We start from the raw sequence: 21,819 nt of genomic DNA, 5'->3' as shown, positions 1-21,819 counted from the left end.
ATTGAAACTGTGATTAAAAATCTTCCAACAAACAAAAGTCCAGGACCAGATGGCTTCACAGGTGAATTCTATCAAACATTTAGAGAAGAGCTAAGACCTATCCTTCTCAAACTCTTCCAAAAATTGCAGAGGAAGGAACACTCCCAAACTCATTCTATGAGGCCACCATCACCCTGATACCAAAACCAGACAAAGACACTACAAAAAAAGAAAATTACAGACCAATATCACTGATGAATATAGATGCAAAAATCCTCAACAAAACACTAGCAAACAGAATCCAACAACACATTAAAAGGATCATACACCACGATCAAGTGGGATTTATCCCAGGGATGCAAGGATTCGTCAATATACGCAAATCAATCAATGTGATACACCATCTTAACAAATTGAAGAATAAAAACCATATGATCATCTCAATAGATGCAGAAAAAGCTTTTGACAAAATTCAACACCCATTTATGATAAAAACTCTCCAGAAAGTGGGCATAGAGGGAACCTACCTCAACATAATAAAGGCCATATATGACAAACCCACAGCAAACATCATTCTCAAAGGTGAAAAACTGAAAGCATTTCCTCTAAGATCAGGAACGAGACAAGGATGTCCACTCTCACCGCTATTATTCAACATAGTTCTGGAAGTCCTATGCACGGCAATCAGAGAAGAAAAAGAAATAAAAGGAATACAAATTGGAAAAGAGGAGGTAAAACTGTCACTGTTTGCGGATGACATGATACTATACATAGAGAATCCTAAAACTGCCACCAGAAAACTGCTAGAGCTAATGAATGAATATGCTAAAGTTGCAGGATACAAAATGAATGCACAGAAATCTCTTGCATTCCTATACACTAATGATGAAAAATCTGAAAGAGAAATTATGGAAACACTCCCATTTACCATTGCAACAAAAAGAATAAAATACCTAGGAGTAAACCTACCTAGGGAGACAAAAGACCTGTATGCAGAAAACTATAAGACACTGATGAAAGAAATTAAAGATGATACCAACAGATGGAGAGATATACCATGTTCTTGGATTGGAAGAATCAACATTGTGATAATGAGTATACTACCCAAAGCAATATACAGATTCAACGCAATCCCTATCAAATTACCAATGGCATTTTTTACGGAGCTAGAACAAATCATCTTAAAATTTGTATGGAGTCACAAAAGACCCCGAATAGCCAAAGCAGTCTTGAGGGAAAAAAATGGAGCTGGAGGAATCAGACTCCCTGACTTCAGACTATACTACAAAGCTACAGTAATCAAGACAATATGGTACTGGCACAAAAACAGAAACATAGATCAATGGAACAAGATAGCAAGCCCACAGATTAACCCACGCACCTATGGTCAACTAATCTATGACAAAGGAGGCAAAGATATACAATGGAGAAAAGACAGTCTCTTCAATAAGTGGTGCTGGGAAAACTGGACAGCTACATGCAAAAGAATGAAATTAGAATACTCCCTAACACCATACACAAAAATAAACTCAAAATGGATTAGAGACCTAAATATAAGACTGGACACTATAAAACCCTTAGAGGAAAACATAGGAAGAACACTCTGACATAAATCACAGCAAGATCTTTTTTGATCCACCTCCTAGAGTAATGGAAATAAAAACAAAAATAAACAAATGGGACCTAATGAAACCTCAAAGCTTTTGCACAGCAAAGGAAACCATAAACAAGACGAAAAGACAACCCTCGGAATGGGAGAAAATATTTGCAAACGAATCAACGGACAAAGGATTAATCTCCAAAATATATAAACAGCTCATTCAGCTCAATATTAAAGAAACAAACACCCCAATCCAAAAATGGGCAGAAGACCTAAGTAGACATTTCTCCAAAGAAGACATACAGACGGCCACGAAGCACATGAAAAGATGCTCAACATCGCTAATTATTAGAGAAATGCAAATCAAAACTACAATGAGGTATCACCTCACTCCTGTTAGAATGGGCATCATCAGAAAATCTACAAACAACAAATGCTGGAGAGGGTGTGGAGAAAAGGGAACCCTCTTGCACTGTTGGTGGGAATGTAAATTGATACAGCCACTATGGAGAACAATATGGAGGTTCCTTAAAAAACTAAAAATAGAATTACCATATGACCCAGCAATCCCACTACTGAGCATATACCCAGAGAAAACCGTAATTCAAAAAGACACATGCACCCGAATGTTCATTGCAGCACTATTTACAATAGCCAGGTCATGGAAGCAACCTAAATGCCCATCAACAGACGAATGGATAAAGAAGTTGTGGTACATATATACAATGGAATATTACTCAGCCATAAAAAGGAACGAAATTGAGTCATTTGTTGAGAAGTGGATGGATCTAGAGACTGTCATACAGAGTGAAGTAAGTCACAAAGAGAAAAACAAATATCGTATATTAATGCATGTATGTGGAACCCAGAAAAATGGTACAGATGAGCCGGTTTGCAGGGCAGAAGTTGAGACACAGATGTAGAGAATGGACATATGGACACCAAGGGGGGAAAACTGCGGTGGGGTGGGGATGGTGGTGTGCTGAATTGGGCGATTGGGATTGACATGTATACACTGATGTGTATAAAATTGATGCCTAATAAGAACCTGCAGTATAAAAAAACAAACAAACAAAACAACTAATACTAAACTTTCATTGGGTTATTTGTATGGAAATAGGTTAATATAAATGTTTCAGACATTACATGAAATTTCTAAAAATCTTATATTTGTATTTGTATGGAAATATGTATGGAAATATGTTAATATAAATGTTTCAGACATTACATGAAATTTCTAAAAATCTTATATGTTCTGGTATAATGTTATAAGTAATAATCCTAGTTATTACTTTAAAATGTATATCTCAGAAATAACTAATTTTCTTGTCAACTGCATTATTATGAACTTTCATCAAATCTTTAACTGTGGTCATTTTTAAGTCTTTTCTCATTTACAGACAGTTCTGGGTGTACTCTGATGCTTTGGCAAATATGTTCCTATTAAAGGGTTTCATCTTTAAGAAATTCATGTAAAAGACTCTGACAAGTACAAGTTTCTGGTAACTGACTGCACTGCTGAACTGAATGAATAAGCATTTTCAGAACTCTAATGAAAAACTGATGAACTCAAAAAAGTGCTAACGAAAGATCAAGATGAAAACAAAAATTAATTACATGGGACTGAGTGAACTGATGAGGATGAGTATAATTTTTGTGACTTTCTGTCTGAATTTAAAAAAAAATCCCACAAGGACTCAGAGGCAAAGAATATACAAATCAATTTTCACTGCAAAGTAAAGGAGCTGTTACAGTGGAGGATTACTGGACTGAATGTCAATATTATGACATAGTATGAGTGTCTTTCAGGTTTGGTAACTGCAATCATTGTTGCTTTTGTTGTGGTCATCCATGTACAATGCTTAGTGTCAGTCTATTTATCTCTTGTAAAAATAAAATACACTGTGTGTGTGTGAAAAAAAATGTCAACAAACAATAGGTGCTGAAGCAGTTGTGGAGAAAAGCGTAACCTCTCGGTCTAAGTGGGATGTAAACTGGTAATGGCCAAATAATAGGAAAAGGACGGCAGTGCGTTTAAAGGTAAAAATTGAGTCACCATATGATCTGGGCCTGTCACCTGTGAAAGCCAGAATCAAAAAGGCACGGGATGGAAAACCGTGTATTGCAGCAGTACTTACAATAGCCAAAACATGGAAGCAAACAAAATGTCCATCAACAGATAAATGGACAAAGAAGAAGTTGTACACATACCGAATGGAAGAGTAGCCTCGGGAAAAAAATGAACAATGCCGTTTTCAGGACTACACATGAGCCTAGAAATAATCATATTAGCTTAAGTAAGTCAAGAGGGAATGACAAATATCCTATGATATCACGTATACATGTTATCCTAAGATTGCTACCAATCAACATATTTCCACAGAAAAAGACACTCACAGACTTATAAAACAAACTAAGTGTTAGCCAAAATGAAAGGTGGGAGGATGGATAAATAAGGACTATGGGGATAACATAGATATAGTAATGTATGTTAAATGTATATAAACATATAACATATAAACTATATGAATTATTTAGTCACCAATACATATAAAATATATAATGACAAAACACCTACCAAATACCAAGGGAGGTCTACTCAACATTCTGTAATAACATACAAGGTAACAGAATCCGAAGATGAACAGACATACGTATGAATCATTGAGCAGATTCTGTACAGCCAGAAAACCACAACACTCTAATCAAATTTACTCCGAGAAGAAATAGAAATTAAATTTAAAAAGCAAACATAAGTAAGGCGACATAAAGTTCTGGGGGCTTGTCCCAGCACATTCCACTCTAATATACAACCTTGGAACTCTACCTCCAGGAAGATTCTTTTGCACTAGTAACAAGAGCTGAGAACGTAATAATGCTGCTGCCTTGTGGCTGTATCCCACAACAGCAGCTTTAAACCAAGTGCTAATGGTTGCTTAATAGTCACAAGGACTGAAGGGCTGTAAATGACACCTGTCCTCAAAAAATGCCCTGGGATAGGGAATAGGCAAGAAAATTCAACACATGACAAATTTTTCAAGAAGTCAATAGGAAGAGGGAAGTTGTAATCACTCTTTAAAAAAAAAGGAAAAGAAAAAAAAGGAGATGCCTAAAGCTCAGTATAAGGAATTATTAGCCACATGCAAAGGCAACGTGAAAAAGGTTTCAGCTCACACCAGTCAAATGACCATCAGCAAAAAGTCTACAAACTATAAATGCTGAAGGGGTTTTAGAGACCTCTCATCCTTCTAGCTGCTGGTGGGATGTAAAGTGGTAACAGCACTAACGAAAACTGAATGGAGCTGCTTTAAAAGGTAAAAATTGAGCTACCATATGATGCAGCAGGGCACGTTTTGGGCCTATAACCTAAGACCACCAGAATCGGAAAGACAGAGTCAGGCAAATGTGCAGTGCAGAAATACTGAAAGAGCCAAGACATGGAAGCAAAAAAAAGGTCCATAAACAGATGAATGGAAAAAGAAGAAGTGGTATATGGACAGAATGGAATATCCGTCACGGAAAAAAATAAAAGAATGGCATATGCAGCACCACAGATGAGCCTAGAGATAATCACACAACGTGAAGTAAGTCAGAATGCGAAAGACAAATGCCCTATGATGTCCCTTATGTTATCTGAAAATTCATAAAAATGAACATATCTCCATAGAGAAAGGCAATCTCAGATTGAGAAGACAAACTTATGGTTAAGCCAAAGAAAAGGTGTGAGGAATGGATAAATTAGGATATTGGGGTTAACACACATATACTAATACATATAAAATATATAATCCCCAAAGACCTATGGAATACCAAGAGTGGTCTACTCAACACTCTGTAACAACCTACATGGAAAAGGACCCAAAGATCAATAGATATAGGTATATGTGTAAATGAACAAGATTCTGTACACCTAGAAAAAAAGACATTTTTCAATCAAATTTGCTCTGATAAAAACTACAACTTAAAGAGACAGACAAGAATTACGGAGGTTAAACTTATGGGGGTTTGTCCTGGCACATTCCACTCTAATCTGCAACCTAAAACCACAACTTGCAGCGAGGTTCTGCTTCCCTAGCAAGCAGAGTTGGCAACGTAGAAATGCTGCCACCCTAAAGCCGTTTCCTCAAACAGCAGCTTTAAATCTACTGCTAATGGTCACTAATATTCACAAGGACTGCAGGGCTGTAAATGACTCATGCCCTCAAAAAATGTCCTGGGGAAGGGAATGGCCAAAAAATTCCAAACGCAGCAAATCTTTCAAGAAGGCAGTTAGAAGTTGTAAGTTTCGCTCAATCTTAAAAAAAAGTGAAAAGGACATTGATAAACGCAAAACATCAGGAAATGTGAGACGCATGCAAATCCAATCTACACAAAGGTATCACCTCACACCAGTCAGAATGACCATCAGCCAAAAGTCTACAAACAATAGATGTTGAAGAAGTTGTGGAGAATAGCGAAACCTCTCGGTCTAAGTGGGATGTAAACTGGAAACGGCCAATAATAGGAACAGAATGGCAGCGCGTTTAAAGGTAAAAATTGAGTCACCATATGATCCGGAAGTCCCACTATTGGGCTTTTCACCTGTGAAAGTCAGAATCAAAAAGACACGGGATGGGGATTCCCTGGTGGCGCAGTGGTTGAGAGTATGCCTGCCAATGCAGGGGCCACGGGTTCGATCCCTGGTGTGGGAGGATCCCGCATGCCGTGGAGCATTTGGAGCCGTGAGCCACAGCTGCTGAGCCTGCGGGTCTGGAGCCTGTGCTCCGCAGCGGGATAGGCCGCTATGGTGGGAGGCCCGCGCACCGTGATGAGGAGTGGCCCCCACTTGCCGCAACTGGAGAAAGCCCTCGCACAGAAACAAGGAACCAGCACAGCCAAAAATAAATAAATTAATTAATTAATTAATTTAAAAAAAAATCTTAAAAAAAAAAAACGACACAGGATGGAAAATCGTGTACTGCAGCAGTATTTACAATAGCCAAGACATGGAAGCAAACAAAATGTCCATCAACAGATAAATGGACAAAGAAGAAGAGGTATACATACCGAATGGAATAGTAGCCTCGGGAAAAAAATGAACAATGCCGTTTTCAGGACTACAGATGAGCCTAGAAATAATCATATTAGGTTAAGTAAGTCAAAAGGGAATGACAAATATCCTATGATATCATGTGTACATGTTATCCTAAGATTGCTACCAATGAACATATTTCCACAGAAACAGACACTCACAGACTTATACAACAAACTAATGGTTAGCCAAATGAAAGGTGGGATGATGGATAACTTAAGACTATGGGGCTAACATAGATATATTAATGTATGTTAAATGTATATAAACTTGTAACATATAAACTATATGAATTATATAGTCACCAATATATATAAAATATATAATGACAAAACACCTACCAAATACCAAGGGAGGTCTACTCAACATTCTGTAATAACATACCTGGTAACAGGATCCGAACATGAACAGACATATGTATGAATCATTGAGCCGATTCTGTACAGCCAGACAATCACAACACTCTAATCAAATTTACTCCAATAAGAAATAGAAATTCAATTTAAAAAGCAAACATAACTAAGGAGAAATAAACTTCTGGGGGCTTGTCCCAGCACATTCCACTCTAATCTACAACCTTGGAACACTACCTCCAGGAAGACTCTTTTGCACTAGTAACAAGAGTTGAGAACATAATGATGCTGCCGCCCTGTGGCTGTTTCCCACAACAGCAGCTTTAAACCAAGTGCTAATGTTTCCTTAATAGTCAGAAGGACTGCAGGGCTGTAAATGACACCTGCCCTCAAAAAATGCTCTGCGGTAGGGAATACGCAAGAAAATTCAACACATGACAAATTTTTCAAGAACTCAATAAGAAGAGGGAAGTTGTAGTCACTCTTTAAAAAAAAAGGAAAAGAAAAAAAAGGACATGCCTAAAGCTTAGTGTAAGGAATTATTAGCCATATGCAAATCCAATGTCCAAAAAGGTTTCAGCTCACACCAGTCAAATGACCATCAGCAAAAAGTCTACAAACTATAAATGCTGAAGGGGTTTTAGAGAACTCTGTACCTTCTAGCTGCTGGTGGGATGTAAAGTGGTAACAGCACTAACAAAAACTGAACGGAGCTGCTTTAAAAGGTAAAAACTGAGCTACCATATGATGCGGCAGGGCACCTTTTGGGCCTATAACCTAAGACCACCAGAATCGGAAAGACGGAGACTGGCAAATGTGCAGTGCAGCAATACTGAAATAGCCAAGACATGGAAGCAAAAAAAAGGTCCATAAACAGATGAATGGACAAAGAAAATGTGGTATATGGACAGAACGGAATAGTAGCTTCGTGAAAACAATGAACAATGCTGTTTTCAGGACTACAGATGAGCCTAGAAATAATCATATTAGGTTAAGTAAGTCAAGAGGGAATGACAAATATCCTATGATATCACGTATACATGTTATCTTAAGATTGTTACCAATGAACACATTTCCGCAGAAAAAGACACTCACAGACTTATAAAACAAACTAATGGTTAGCCAAAATGAAAGGTGGGAGGATGGATAAATTAGGACTATGGGGCTAACATACATATACTAATGTATGTTAAATGTATATAAACTATATGAATTATATAGTCACCAATACATATAAAATATATAATGACAAAACACCTACCAAATACCAAGGGAGGTCTACTCAACATTCACTAACAACATACATGGTAACAGGATCTGAAGATGAACAGACATATGTGTGAATCATTGAGCAGATTCTGTACAGCCAGAAAACCACAACACTCTAATCAAATTTAGTACTATAAGAAATAGAAATTAAATTTAAAAAACAAACAGAAGTAAAGAGACATAAACTTCTGGGGACTTGTCTCAGCACATTCCTCTCTAATTGACAGCCTTGGAACACTACCTCCAGGAAGACTCTTTTGCACTAGTAACAAGAGTTGAGAACATAATAATGCTGCCGCCTTGTGGCTGTTCCCCACAACAGCAGCTTTAAACCAAGTGCTAATGGTTGCTTAATAGTCACAAGGACTGCAGGGCTGTAAATGACACCTGTCCTCAAAAAATGCCCTGGTGTCGGGAATAGGTAAGAAAATTCAACACATGACAAATGTTTCAAGAAGTCAATATGAAGAGGGAAGTTGTAGTCACTCTTTAAATAAAAAATGAAAAGAAAAAAAAGGACATGCCTAAAACTCAGTATAAGGAATTATTAGCCACATACAAATCCAACTTCCAAAAAGTTTCAGCTCACACCAGTCAAATGACCATCAGCACAAAGTCTACAAACGATAAATGCTAAAGGGCTTTTAGAGAACTCTGTACCTTCTAGCTGCTGGTGGAATGTAAAGTGGTAACAGCACTAACGAAAACTGAATGGACCTGCTTGAAAAGGTAAAAATTGAGCTACCAGATGATGCGGCAGGGCACCTTTTGGGCCTATAACCTAAGACCACAAGAATCGGAAAGACAGAGGCAGGCAAATGTCTAAGTCTGTATCTGTTACCATGTTACCATGTCTTTAACGAGGAAATGTCAGAACTGACTTATCAAAAAAAAAGTGTTTGTTTGTTTGTTTTAATTACAGTCACGGTGAGTAAGACGTAGCTCAGAATAGCTAATGTGACTTAGTGATTCTCTCATCAGGAAATACAGTTTCTACTTCCCTGTTTATTCTCCACATCCTGTAGTAAGCAGAGTTTCAATGAAAGATAAATCTACAGGGCGAAAAGAAAAGAAAACTTACATGTGTTGATAAGATCATTTTGACAGGTTGCACCACGTATGTCAGTGTTTCTGGGGATGGACACAAGCCAGAGCTCCTTACTCTGACATTTTCACTGATGTCATTCCCCTTGATCCTCAATTTGAAAGTGGATAAAAATATTTTCTATGTTTTCTTCTTTAAGGAATTAAATAAAGAATGCTTTCTAGACATGACTCTCTAATGATTTTCAGTCAGTGGTCATCAACGGAGGTAAAGCACAGAATCTCATCACCACAGAAGGGTGACATTCAGTCAGGTAAGAAAATTCTCCCCGAAATCAGAGCTTCATCTTTAACATGAAGTCAAAGGCTTTCACAGGTTCTTCATCACTCTGCACTCAGCCCTACCATATGGGATTGGCTCTGAGAATCTCACATCAGATGACTGACAAACATGGCATAGTACACTGATCTGGTACCAGATCCTACCTCTCTTAATGATCTCCTGCAGGGACATTGGAATATTCTAGGATATTTCCTGGAGCCCTCTACTCTATACAGGTACACTTCCAAGTAGAAACAGAAGCTTTGATTTTCACTGGGACCCCTGCTCTGTCCAACCAACCTCTCTAGAAATATGATGTTCTAATCTCTCCTGATTAGAACATTTCAAGGTCTCTCCCTGTGCTAATTTAGTAAAGAGAAAAGAGAAACAAGAAAGAGCAAACTATGCAGGGAGCAATATATAAGATTCCTTTACTTAATGTATTTACCTGATATACCCAAATATTGAGAAATATAGATTCATTTCATAATGGTCAAGAAAAGAGGAGGAGGAACCTCCATGCCAACAGTATATATAAAATGGAATCAATATTGCATAAGCTCCAGCTTAAGCTTAGCTACGAGGTACTAACTCTTCTCATAAAGAAGCAATAGTTCTCCATCATTTGAAGCACACTGAGGACTCAGACAGCTGGACACTGAGGGTGCAGTCTCCTCACTCGAATTCTGTACCTGCATCACAGAGCCATGAAATATTCCCAAAGAATTATTAAGGATGAGGTGGGGAGCCGAAATAAAAAAGATGAATCCATAGTCTGCCCTACCATCTGTTCTGCTGGATATTACCACCATCTTGGCCCAATATGACATTCCCACTTCTCTCTGGGCCTCCCTACTTTCTACCTCCATCCTCTCATTATATCTTACCTACACTTGGAAACGACTCTAGTTTTTCCACTTATCTTTATCAACAAGTAATCCAAATAGCAACTGTGTATATAAATCCTTAGAAACCTCAGGACTGACTCACTAATACATGACCTTCGAAGTCCACAGTTTTCCTAATTCCCTTTATTATTTTTTTCTAATTTCCATGTACTTACACTCTCAGGACCTCCACTGTTCTCAAGTTCGTCTTCCCTGCAAAATCTGTCAACCTAGACATAGACTTAAGTACCACCATCTAAATATCTCCTAGGGAATCCAGTTTTTAAAAAAGCCTCAGCAAGCCTTATGGACTTTATTAAAGACTCTTTAAGATAACCCATGGGAGATAGCAGTACACCCATAGATATCTATTTAATACACCCTCAGAGTAATTTTTTTTTATAAAGTCTCTTCTGGCCAATGAAGACTCTCAGTTCTTCTTCTTCAACATATGCAGGGTCTCACCCTTCTGATTACTCTCTGCTCTACCCCAGGTCCACTCCCTTTCCTGATATTACATTCTTTCCCAATTGTGTATGTTGGTAAAATCAAATAACATAAAATATAACATGTTAATTATTATAAAGTGCACCATTCAGTGATATTAAATACATTCATATTATTGGGCGATCAACATCACCATTTATCTTTCTAATTCTTTTCTACGTTTTAAAACTGTAACTCTGTATCCTTTCAACATAACTTTCCTTTTTGTTCCATAACCACCTGAAAAGCATCATTACCCTCCCAATTTCTATGGTTTTGACTACACTAAGTACCCCATATAATTGAAATAAGTAGTTGTATTGTTATGACTCACTTAAAGTCACAAAAAATGGCATTTTTGGTAGCTCAATTTCCTCAAGATTCATCCATGTTGTAGCATATTCCTAGATCTTTTCCTTCTTAAGGCTGAATAATATTGTGTTATATGGGTATACCACACTTTGCTTATCCAGGAACTAGTGGATGAACACTTAGGTTGCTTTCATATTTTAGCTACTGTGATTATTACTCCTCTAAACACTGGAGTACAAATATTTCTTTAAGACCCTGATTTCAATTCCTTTGGGTATACCTCATAGTAAAATTCTTGGATCATGTAGTAATTCTATTTTTCAATATCTGAAAAATTGCCATACTCTTTTGCAAAGCAGCTGTATCATTCTACATGCCCACTGTCATAGCACAATGGTTCCAACTCCCTCACATCCTCACCAGTACTTGTTTTCTGCTTGTGTATTTGTGTGTGTATGCATGCACACAAATATATAAACATGCATTTAGTGATATGGAGCATCTATTCAAGTGCTTAGTCATTTGTACATCTTTCTGAAGAACCATCTATTCAAGTCTTTTATCCATTTTTGAAACAGGGTGTTTGCTTTTTATTGAGGTATAGGAATTCTCTGTGTATTCTGAATAGAAATCTCTTGTCAGATACATGGCTTTCAAATATTTTCTCCCATCTTGTGGGTTGCCATTTTATTCCGTTTACATTTCTTTGATACACATTTTTTTTAAATTATGTACTGCACATTTTTAATTGTTTTGTTAGCTGTACCTTTGTTGTTCTGTTGTTTCATATTGAGGAAAACACTGCCAAATCCAATGTCATAAAGCCCTTGTCCTGTATCTTCTAATAAGACTTTTTATTTTATTAGGTCTTATAGTTAGTTTCTTGATACGTTTTCATTAATTTTTGCATATGATGTTAGGTATGGGTCCATCTTCCTACTTTTGCATGTTGACAACATGACTTCTCAGCACCATTTGTTGAAAATACTATCCTTTCTACTTTGAAAAGCCTTGGCAACGTGTCAAAAATCATATGGCCATATATCAGGGTTTATTTCTGGGTGTTCTATTCTATTCTATTGGTCTTGAATAAGGGAGAAAATAGTATAACCTATCCAGGTTGATGAAGAACATAAAGAAAGACCAGGACTGAGAATTAGGAGGGCAATATAAAACAGCAGGGAGTAAAAGACAGTGTGAGAGAAGGTCTTGTATTTGCGAGTTCATGGAAATAGGATCATGCTAAAACCACTAAACGCCTGACTTTGAACAATACGGTAAATGTGCTAGCAAGAAACATAACACTTACCCATCTCTGGGAAATATAGTATGGGCATAAAGATAAACTACACACAAATATATTAAACAGGGAAGGGTTTTCATGGTGTGAAAATATTGTGGGATTTGAAATACAATTCACTTCTGTTCTACCATTGTCTCTAAAATTTATGAAAGTGTATATACAAGCAATACCAATTCTAGTAATGTGCTTGACAGGTTTATATATGAACTCCAGCAGACCAGTAAATGTACATTCATACTAGGACTCTTCCCTAAACCAAAAAACAAAACTCAAAAACTGGAAAGACTAGAGTTCACTTTGTCAACACACATACAGATGCAATGATGGTTAACGGTCCAAAAACAGAAAGTGAGCATGGGTGCAAGAGGTTAATCCCCAGGCTGGGGTGGGGTGCAGAGTTTGAGGGTAACACAGGTCGAAAAGGCTTTTGTCCTATCCTTGATTTTTGAGGTATGGAAATTCACCGGCCACTACCTTCATTTCAAACTGAATGAATGCACTATTCAATTTCTTTAAACAGGCGAAGTAAACATGAGTGATAATAAATTTCAAACTGTCGCTAATCAAATAAGATACTAAGAAAAATTAAATAATGTGATTTAAGAAAGAAGTGGACAGATTGTCCAATATGGTAGCATTCAAAGACCCAGAGCTTGATGCCTCTCATGGGGACACCAAAGTCACAACAGTTTACAGAACAGCAATTGATGAAAAAGACCGGGACCTACCGTAAAAGATGTTTTACAGCTAAAGACATAAGGACGGCACCTCGACAAGACAGGAAGGAAGGGCAAAATCTCAATAGAGTCAAGACCCATACCACCAGGTGGGTGGCCCACAAATGGGAGAATAATTACAATTGCAGAGGTGCTCCCAGGTAGCAAGGGATATGAAGCCAACATCAGGCTCTCAAGCCCAGGGATCCTGTTCTGGAAAGAAGAGTTCCTAGAAAGTTGGGCTTTGAAGACCAGTAGTGCTTATTTTCCAGAGAGCCAGAGGGTTGTGGGAAATAGAGATTCCACTCTTAAAAGATGCTCACAAAATCCCACATGATCCGAGAATCAGAACAGAAGCAGTCAGTCATTTGAAAGGATCCCGGGTCACACCTACCTCCTGATCTTGGAGAGTCTCCCAGAGAGGCAAGAGGCAACTACAGCACAGCCTCAGGGACAGAGACACTGGCAGCAGCCATTCGGGGGAGCTCCTTCTACCTCGTGGACACTGGTACCAGCAAGCATAATTTGAGAATCTTCTCTCTATCTTTTTAGCCTCAGGACCTACCCCTACCCATTTCCACCAAACTAGAGAAACAAGTACTAGGATGCTGCAGGCCAAGCAACTAACTGAGCAGGGGCATAGCGCCACCCACCGGCAAACAGGCTGCCTTCAGACCCTCTCAATGCACAGCTGCCCCTGGACATGGGCCCAGCCACCAAAAGCCCCAGGACCAGCCTCCTCAGTGGACAGGCACCAGCCCCAGAGTCCCTGGCCCCTCTGACAAGTGAGTCTACTCTGGCCTTGGAGTCAGCCTCACCATTGGCAGGTGATAACTGCACAGGGACTGGATGGAGCTTGGACCTACCCAACAGCAAACCTGCTCTAGCATTGGGATCAGCCTCATACACCAACAGGCACACACCAGCTCCAGGAATACCACAGCCCAGCAGCCTGTGTGACCAGAACACTCACTTGCAGGCCAGAAGCAGCCATGGACTCAGCTGGGTCCTGACCCTGCCCATCAGAATGCCAACACAAGATTAGGGACACCCCAGACCCTGCAGATAGCTGTGTCAGGAACAGTGATCCAACACCAACTCTGCAACTCCTGGGCCCTGCAGCCAGAACTCAGGACCTGTCTCTTCCTCCCAGTAGCCAGCATAGCCCCAGGACCAGTGACTGGGCACTAACCCTGATATCACCTGGACTGCAGTTCTACCCATAAGTGAACCAGCACTAGATTTGGTGTCCCCCAGAGTTGTGCAGCCAGCTGCCTTATGATTTAGTCTCACCAAGCAGCACAGACAGCCTCCATACAAGGCAGAGCCTGGCAAACAAGCAGCCTGGGGGCAGCCAAGCCTACCAGACCACCCACAGTAGTCAGCCCACCACAACAGAAGAGCCCAAGCAGCCCACATAGGGGGTACACCTAGAACATATAGTTCTAGTGACCAGGGGACACTGGGTTGCTGGGACACATAGGACCTCTCCTACAAAAGGCCACTTCTCCAAGGTCAGGAAATGTAACGAACCTACTACATACATAGCAATAAAAACAGCAAGTTAAGAAAAATGAGGTGACACAGAAACACGATCCAAATGAAGGAACAAGATAAGAACTCAGAAGAAGATCTAAGTGAAGTGGAGATAGCCAATCTGCTCAAGAAAGAGTTCAAGGTAATGACGGTAAAGATGATCAGAGAACTCAGGAGAAGAATGGACGACCAGAGCAAGAAGTTAGAAGTTTTTTTAAAAAGAGTTAGACCATTAAAGAACAACAAAACAGAGATGACGAATGCAATAACTGAAATGAAAAATACACTAAAAGGAAACTACTGTAGACTAAATGATACAGAGGAATGAATCAGAAAACTGAAGGACAGAGTACTGGCAATCACTGAAGATGAACGGTAAAACAATAGATTAAAATGAAAAGAGGAAAGTTGAACAGACTTGTGAAACAACATCAAGTGTACTAATATTTGCATTATACAGGTCCCAGAAGCAAAAGGGAAGAGAAAGCAGTGTAGAATCTACCTGAAGACATACGAGCTGAAACCTTCCATAACCTGGGAAAGAAAACAGACATCCAAGGCCAGTAAACACAGTAAGGCCAAAACAGGATCAACCCAAAGAGGACCACACCAAGACTCACTGTAATTAAAATGGCAAAAAAAATAAAGATAAAAAGACACTATTAAAAGGAGCAAAGGAAAAGCAACAAGTTACAAACATGGGAACTTGCATAAAGTTATCAGCTGACATTTCAGGATAACCTCTGCATGCCAGAAGGGAGTGGCACGGTATATTTAAAGTCATGGAAGGGAAAAGCCCATAACCAAAAATACTCTACCCAGCAAGGCTCTCCTTCAGACTTGATGGAGAGATCTAAAGTTTTACAGAGAAGCAAAACTAAAAGAGCTCAGCATCGCCAAACCAGCTTTATGAGAAATCTTAAGGGGGCTTTTCTAAGTGAAAAAGAAAAGGCCACGACTGAAACATAAAAATTAGGAAAGGAAATTTACTAAAGGAAAAACCTCATTGCTTAAGGCAAATATTCAACAGAGGTAGTAAATCAACCATGTACACAGCTAATAGGAAGGATGAAAGAAAACAGAAATAAAACCATCTATATTCACAATAAGAAGTTAAGGGACACACAAAACAAGTAGATGTAAAATATAAGGTCAAATTCAGTAACTGTGGGGGAGGAGGGTAACAATGCATGGTTGGTAGTGTCCATGTGAAATTAAGAGCTCAGCAACTTAAATAATCACACACATACACACTCACACAAAACTGAAAGAAATCCAAACATAATATTAAAGATAGTCCTCACGTCACAGATGAAGGGAATAAACGGGGAAGAAAGGAACACTGAAGAAATTAAAGAGGGATTCTAAAAATACCCAAGACAAATGAAAATGAACACACAATGATCCAAAATCTATGGGACACAGCCAACGCAGTTCACGGGGGAAGTTACAGTGATACAAGCTTATTCTTAGGAAACAAGAAAAATATCAAATAAACAACCTAACACTACACCTGAAGGAATTAGAAAAAGAAGAAAAAACAAAACCCAAAGTTGTCAGAAAGAAAAATTAAGAAAACTATACCATATGCAATCACATCGAAAAGAATAAGAGGGCTTCCCTGGTGGCGCAGTGGTTGAGAATCTGCCTGCCAATGCAGGGGACACGGGTTCGAGCCCTGGTCTGGGAAGATCCCACATGCCATGGAGCAACTGGGCCCGTGAGCCACAATTACTGAGCCTGCGCGTCTGGAGCCTGTGCTCCGCAACAAGGGAGGCAGCGATGGTGAGAGGCCCGCGCACCACAATGAAGAGTGGTCCCCATTTGCCGCAACTAGAGAAAGCCCTCGCACAGAAACGAAGACTCAACACAGTCATAAATAAATAAATAAATAAATAAATAAATAAATAAATAAATAAATAAATAAATAAAAGAACGTGAATTTCTTTAAAAAAAGAATAAGATACCTAGGAATAAACACACCTAAGCAGGTAAAAGACATGTGCTCAGGGCTTCCCTGGTGGCGCAGTGGTTAAGAGTCTGCCTGCCAATGCAGGGGACACGGGTTCGAGCCCTGGTCTGGGAAGATCCCACATTCCGCGGAACAGCTGGGCCCGTGAGCCACAACTACTGAGCCTGCGCGTCTGGAGCCTGTGCTCCGCAACAGGAGAGGCCGCAATAGTGAGAGGCCCACGCATCGCGATGAAGAGTGGCCCCCGCTTGCCGCGGCTGGAGAAAGCCCTCGCACAGAAACGAAGACCCAACACAGCCAAAATATAAATAATAAATAAGTAATAAATAAATTAAAGAAATCACTATAAAAAAAAAGACGTGCTCAGAAATCTATCAGCCATTGGTGAAAGAAGTTGAAGGCAACACAAAAAGATGGAAAAACATAGCATGTGCATGGACTGGAAGAATTAATACTCTTAAAATAACCATACTACCAAAGACAGTCTACAGATTTAATGCAATCCCTATCAGAATACCAAAGCATTTGCACAGAACTTGAAAAAGTAATTTTAAAATTTGTATAGAAACACAAAGGCCCCAAATAGCCAAACAATCTTGAGAAAGAACAGAGCTGGAGGCATCACGCACCTTGACTTCAGACTATACTGCAAAGTGACAGTAATCAGAGAGAATCGTACCAGAGCAAAAACAGACACAAAGATCACTGGAAGAGAACAGCGATCCCATAAATAAGCCCACACACTTATATTTAATTGATTTATGACAAAGCAGGCAATATGGAGAAAAAACTGTCTCTTCAATAAGTGGTACTAGGAAAACTGGTCAGCTACATGGAAAAGAATAAAATTAGATTATTTTAGAACACCATATATAAAATAAATGCAAAACTGAATAGACACCTAAATGTAGGACCAGAAACCATAAAACCCCTAAAGGAAAATATAGAACATTCTTCAACATAAATGATAGCAACAGTTTTAGGTTCAATCTACTAAGGCAAATGAAACAAAAGCAAAAATAAACAAATGGGACTTCACTAAACTTAAAAGATTTTGCACAGCAAAGGAAACCAAAGACAAAATGAAAAGACAACCTGCTGAAGGAGAGAAAATATTTGCACATGATAAGAGGTTAACACCAAAAAGATGACTAAGCAAGGGTTCATAGCTAAACTACAGAAAGAGCACATACAACTCAATATCAAAAAAACACCCAAAATCTTTTTTTTTAAAAAATGAGAAGACCTAAATAGACACTTTTCCAAGGAAAATATACAGATAGACAGCCAGAACTCACAAAGATGCTAAACATAGCTAATCGGCAGTAAAATGCAAATCAAAACTATGAGATATATCACCTCAGTCTTGTCAGAATGGCTGTCATCAAAAAGATCACAAATAACAAAGGTTAGTGAGGATGTGGAGAAAGGGAAACTCTTGTACACTCTTGATGTGAATGTGAATTAGTGCAGCTACTGTGGAAAGCAGAATGGAGGTTCCACAAAAAACTAAAAATAGAACTACCATAATATCCAGCAGTTTCACTCTTGGGTATATCAGAAGAAAACAAAAACACTATTTCAAAAAAATAACTGCACCCCAATGTTCAAAACAGTGTTATTTGCCATAGCCAAGATATAGAGTCAAACTAAGTGTTCATCAATAGCTTAGTGGATAAAAAAGATTTTTTATGATGACTTCAGCAAAAAATAAAATTTTGCCATTTGCAATAACATGGATGGACTTGGAGGGTATTATGCTTAGTAAAATAAGCTGCAGAGAAAACAAGCATGGTATGTTATGAGAAAACAAGCATGGTATGTTATCACTTACACATGGCATCTGAAAAATTGAATACAACAACAACAACCAAAAAACAGACTCACAGATTAAAAAACAGACTAGTGGTTACCAGCAGGGAGAGATAGGGTGGAGGAGCAAAATAGTGGTAGGAGATTTTGAGGTACAATCCACTATGTATAAAATCAATAATCTACAGTGGTGTACTGTATAGCATGGGGAATATAGCCACTCTTTTATAATAACTATAAATGGAGAAGAAGCTAAACATTTATGAATCACTGTTGTACCTCTGAAACTAATATAATAATGTAAATTAACTATAGATCAATAAAATATAAAGTAAGAAACAATAAAGGGGAGACAGATTATTAGATAGAAATCAATTAAATAAACACAAGTTTTGGAAATCAGGAATTAAAACACAACATGTAAGACACAACATTGGCATTTAAACTGTACAATCTATTCATTTAAAAGAAATCATTTAAGTGGTAAAAAATGGTACCCATTCTCACAATTTTGTATATCTAGGATAAATTATTATCTACAAAAATATGTTACAAATATTCACTCAAAAAGAAAGAGAAAATTTGGATAAACCCATTTTAGTATACAAATTTAATATCAAAGTCTCTAGGTAAAATTGATTTGAATAAGTTCTGTTAGCCACTTCTAGTTTCTTTGTGATGTAAAATCTTTTAAAGCATAAAAATCAGCCTTTCTACATTATACCACTAGACATACATGGAAGTTAAAAGAAATGAGAAGACAGAACAATCAACCAGGAAGGTGAATTTACTGAGAAACAGTCATTCGTTCTCCCTCCTCCTTTTCTTTTCCTCCTTTTCCAGGTCTCTTTCGGTTCCAATCAAGAGAAGTCTTGAGAGTTCTGAGAATATTTCTTTGACGGCTTCAAATCACCATACCTACATCCTCTGACACAACTACACACACGGGAACAAAAATAAACCTCTGCTATCTACTCATGTAGGAGGGATTCATGCAAAATTAACTCCTACATGGAGACCAACAGGTGAGTTTTCTACCTGTTCTTTATAATGTCCTTCCATTATAGTAAATCCCACACATTATGAGGCAGAAGTGGTTACGTGAGCTTTTCCTTCAAGTCAAAAATCTTGCATTCATTTCAAGCACCTGGTGATCATAGGGTACAGCCAGGGAAGGTGCCATCCCCCCTGGGGGTGGGGGGTGGCGGTGAATGGGCTCCCACACCCATGCACCTCCTGATGTACAGATTCTGGAGAAAAGAAGGGCGATCATACCGCAGTCAGCCTGTCAGGCTGTCGGGCCACTGGGCGACCGGACCAGCCTGGAAGGGTCCCATCAGCTGCTGAAAGCAAAACTCTGTCCCCCCCCTGTGACGTCAGGCAATTTGGGCCAGAGAGTCAGAGGATAATCAAATCAGAGAGTCAGAGGACAATCAGAGGTAATCAACTCCTCCTCTCTGCTCACCTCCTTGGGGTTACAGCAACCCCATCTCCAAACCCAAATCTGACCCTGGAGTGCCAAACTGGGAGTGGCAGGTGGGCTCTGCCCGTGCTTCAGCGCCCTCTGGAGGTTGTCTGCTCTAAAGGCAACTCTCAGCCCTTCCTTCTCCTTCCCTAGTCATGGGGGCTGCCTTGGTCTCCTGCAGCTGCTGGCCTGATTTCATTCTTCTTTTTTCTCCAATTACAATGAAGTGTCTTACAGAAGTTTGGAATCTCTTGAAGAAGGAAGATCTTTTAGTCAATACACCTTAACTGTGAGAAGTTGGTATCAAGAATGAACCTGAAATACTGTATTTTTCTCCTGATGATTCCAAGGAGAGACAGCACAAGTTTTCTAAATCATAAGAAGAACCAAGGTAAATATGATATTCTGAGCCAGAGATGAAAAAGCAGTTTCTAGCACCCCTTCCTCATGTCATTTAACTGGGATTTAAATCAAACAACTGCCACTGGATTTTAAATCACATGACCCAACTTTAAATCAATCAGCTGCTTCCCTGTAACTCACGTGACTTGGCTTTGAATAGTAAGAAATGCAGAGGTATAAAAAGGATGTTCTGAACAATAAATGGAAAAACAACATTTTAGAAAGTTTTTTTCTTTTCGAATGGACCATTCATTGCCTACAGAATAAAGGATTCTCTTGTGGATTTCTTGAACTGTAAACACATACAATGTCTCCGTTGGCTTGATTGACTTAGATTTGGGTTTTTTTGTTGTTGCTATTGTTAACCTATTTCTTGGAGTATAATTACTTTACCTTGTTGTGTTAGCTTCTGCTGTATAACAAAGTGAATCAACTATTCGTATACATATATTCCCATATCCTCTCCCTCTTGTGTCTCCCTCCCACCTTCCCTAACCCACCCCTCTAGGTGGTCACAAAGCACTGAGCTGATCTCCCTGTGCTATATGCAGCTGCTTCCCAATAGCTATCTATTTCACCTTTGGTAGTGTATATATGTCCATGCCACTCCCTCACTTCATCCCAGCTTACCCTTACCCCTCCCTGTGTCCTTAAGTCCATTCTCTACATCTACGTCTTTATTCCTCTGCAGCGACTCCTGCTAGGGATGGATACTTCCTTTTATGCTCAAGGAAATCCCCTAGTTTGAATATGATTTGAGTTTGATCCTGTGAAACCATCAGAACTTCCCACCAGAGATAAATGAGGAGATTCTGGCCTTTATTAGTATGCACGATGAACACGGGTGTCCTGGCTGTACTTGCCAACCCTCCTATTTACCCACCTATTTTTATCCACCTTCCTCCCTGTGAGTACCTTTGACCAACCCTGAGCTCAGACTCCTGACCTATTCCAGTGACTTTGTCAGTCTTTCTTTAAAAATGGACAGGTAATGAAATGAAATTGACCTAGAAGCAGCAGCTCAGTAAGGGAAATAAAATCATCAGAAGTTATCTAATCACAGCCACAGCCATCCAGGGCTCTGTCTTATCTCCTGGGTCATAAGAATGGTACCTTCCTAAACTTGAAGGACATCCCATCAAATAAGCAAAAGTGTTGCTCACCTCTGGCTCTTGGAGGGATTGCTAGGCAATCTACACAGTGTATACTAACTGCAAAACACTGTCATGGTTTTGAAACACCTATGATCCAGGAAAGCTTTTTGGGGTGCATGGGGAAGGTTTCTTTTAG

The 21,819-nt window shown here is 39.0% G+C and overlaps 1 long non-coding RNA gene across 2 annotated transcripts in view; it reads right to left on the bottom strand.

Moving 5' to 3' along the window:
* Positions 1–14,109: 14,109 nt before the first annotated feature.
* The window catches only part of LOC309650548, a 251,516-nt gene continuing 243,806 nt past the window's right edge, over positions 14,110–21,819 (bottom strand). For both annotated transcript variants that reach the window (XR_014257613.1, XR_014257614.1), the window contains exon 3: positions 14,110–16,142. This is a non-coding gene — a long non-coding RNA (uncharacterized lncRNA). The remainder of the gene's footprint in view (positions 16,143–21,819) is intronic.

The sequence above is a fragment of the Balaenoptera physalus genome (genome assembly GCF_965194825.1).
Source record: "Balaenoptera physalus genome assembly, contig: SUPER_1_unloc_4, whole genome shotgun sequence".
Classification (NCBI taxonomy): domain Eukaryota; kingdom Metazoa; phylum Chordata; class Mammalia; order Artiodactyla; family Balaenopteridae; genus Balaenoptera; species Balaenoptera physalus.
This window is presented reverse-complemented; position numbering and strand designations above follow the sequence as displayed.